Source organism: Mus pahari, chromosome 19, assembly GCF_900095145.1.
Source record: "Mus pahari chromosome 19, PAHARI_EIJ_v1.1, whole genome shotgun sequence".
Classification (NCBI taxonomy): Eukaryota; Metazoa; Chordata; class Mammalia; order Rodentia; family Muridae; genus Mus; species Mus pahari.
This window is the reverse complement of record NC_034608.1, coordinates 39,933,273-39,935,836: the sequence shown is the minus strand read 5'-3', so window position 1 is coordinate 39,935,836 and position 2,564 is coordinate 39,933,273. Positions and strand designations below refer to the sequence as shown.

Here is a 2,564-nt window from a genome sequence, read left to right as displayed (position 1 = left end):
TAAAGCCAGGAAGAGAACTAGAGAAGGCAGATCATCTAAATCATGGGCCAACTCTTCCATCTTACCTGCTTTTATGGGTTTTCTTCCTTTTGTCAGCAAATGGAACAATGTATAGACCGTGACAGAAACAGAGTGTGGAGACTTTGTTAACAGGACATACTGTTAGCCCCACAGAAGGTCAGACCCAGGGAGGCCATTTTCCACTACACTGAGTAGACCTGACTTTACAAAGTCCCAAACTGGAGGAGAGGCCAGTGCGGGACCCGAGAAGTTTCTTCTGACATTCTGCTCATGGCTGGTGCTGAGAATTCAGTGTTTCTTTCTTTCTTTGCAGCACAGGGGTGTTAAGTTGGCCCAGCAGGTCCCCAACTTTCCTTCAACGGTAAGGCAGTCAGCTTCACATTGGCCATTCAGCTTTTTACAGAGGAACCTTCTGTATTATGTGCCCCTGGCTAGGGGGAGAGGGCAACTGTTAGTTATCTAGTAATCTTTCACTAGGCCAAAAAGTGAATACTTCATTACTTAATCAGAGAGTGACAGAGAGACAGAGAGTGACAGAGAGACAGAGAGTGACAGAGAGACAGAGAGACACAGGGAGGCAGAGATAGATAAATGCACACACACACACACACACACACACACACAGAGAGAGAGCGAGCGCGAGCTGGCACATCGTTTGCTATCAGCGCCCTTAGCAATCATCTTCGGGAACCACACATCATGTGATCTGTTCCAAGCAGCTGACTTATATGGAAAGAGAGTGTCTCTCCCTAGGAAGGCAGCAATCCACTCCCCAACTCTAAGAAACAAACCTTCCCAACAAGATTCTCCCTTTGTATTTCTAATAGTGTCTGATATAGATCAAAATGCAAAGACAGTACGATTGCTACTATAGGCAGGTCAACAATAAACCATGCCCGATAGCATATGATCTTAATGTTTCAGAATCCAAAATCAGTCAACAATGCTCTCCTGATTGGCACTCGCAGAAAAGAAATGCAAGCACAGAGTTCAAGAACCTAACTGGGAGCCTGGTTTGCCAGGGAGAGCTCAGCCCGGACTGTTCCTGGCAGAGCTCACCATGGCTGTTCCCTGCAGGCTCCTTAGTCTGTGCTGCCTCTTAGCAGGGTTCCTGTGAACCTGCTCCTCTGCAGGCTTTCTGCCTCTCCCAGTCAGAGTGCGGGCTGTCCTGCTCCTGCTCCTCTGTACTCGGCATTCTGGCTTTTAGGAAAGTGGTTTGAATTACAGCTCTGGGCACACACTCCTTCCTCACTCACTCACTTATCTATACTTACCTATATTTTGAATGACTTTATTCTTTCAGGGAATCCATTATTTATTAACAGATAAAGTATGGCAGTACATTTCCAGAAAACTAAGGACAAAGACTCTGCTTTAATTAAAAATCTCTGTTTATATTGTATAGCTGAACGAACACAGCTGGGGACAATGTCTCACAACAGTGAGGGCACAAAGTCTGTACAGCTGAACGAACACAGCTGGGGATGATGTCTCACAACAGTGAGGGCACAAAGTCTGGGTCTCCCTACAGCTTCCGGTGTTGACACACCCACCCACGATGGTTAGACACCTGGGAGTTATGCAGTAGAGTGGGAAAGCTCGATGCAGGGAGAATGTAGCAAGGGTGTTTGAGGGGGGCTGGCCAGACTGTTGTAGGGTATAGGTTATGCTGCACAAACAGATCTGTTTAAAGCACCCCAAATCTCAGGATGGCAGCAGCTTCAATGGGATTATTCTCTATTACCTATGAGGTCCCCCAAAACAAGTTTGAAATGATCTTACAGCAAGTTATTTGAACCAATTACCAAGACATGGGAATGTTGATTTTTTTTTTTCCATTTTAAAGCAGTCACGTTGCCATATGCTGCAATATGTTGAGATTTGAAAACCAGAGAAAGGATCTAAAGGAGTGAAGAAGTCCAAATCCCTGTGCAGAACGACTGGAGAAGTGGCCCAGGTGCTCCTGTCCCCGCTGATCTGAGTCAGTGTAAGCTTAGTCTTCTGTTTCTCAGCTTGGAACGACATTTCCAGGGCCCCTTTGACCCCAGACTTACAGACCACAGAGCTGAAGGGCGAGGTTTCCCTGAAGTTAGCTTGCTTTCCAAGGACAGATCCCAATCAAGTTGCCAACACTGCCTCTCCACTGACTTTCCTCTTACCTGGGTAAAGTTGAATGAGTAGAACAAGCTCAGCAACAATTAAAGAAAAGATTCTCATGTCTCCAGGCAGCAGGGGAGGGGAGATGGAGAAGGTACAGTAATGGAGCTGGGTTCCCTCATTAAGGAGAGGAGAGTAAGATCCATTCTAGTGCTCAGAAACAGCCTTGAGGGAGGACTATTTTCCATGCTCCACTGAGTGACGTGTAGGCCAGCTGATCGACCTTTTGTCTAAGTCTTTTATTAGAGGCAAGGTAGAGAAAGCACCCTGCCTTTTTGCCTGGAATATTCTGTTTCTTTTCTTCTTAGGCTTCCCTCATTTCCCTTCATGTTCCATCTCCAGGACCCCCAATTCCACAAATCCTACAACTATCCACTCCTTTCTTC

At 46.3% G+C, this 2,564-nt stretch overlaps 1 pseudogene; it reads right to left on the bottom strand.

Annotated features, from left to right (window-relative positions):
* Window positions 1-309: 309 nt before the first annotated feature.
* LOC110336180 lies at window positions 310-2,244 on the bottom strand (annotated as a pseudogene).
* Window positions 2,245-2,564: the final 320 nt, after the last annotated feature.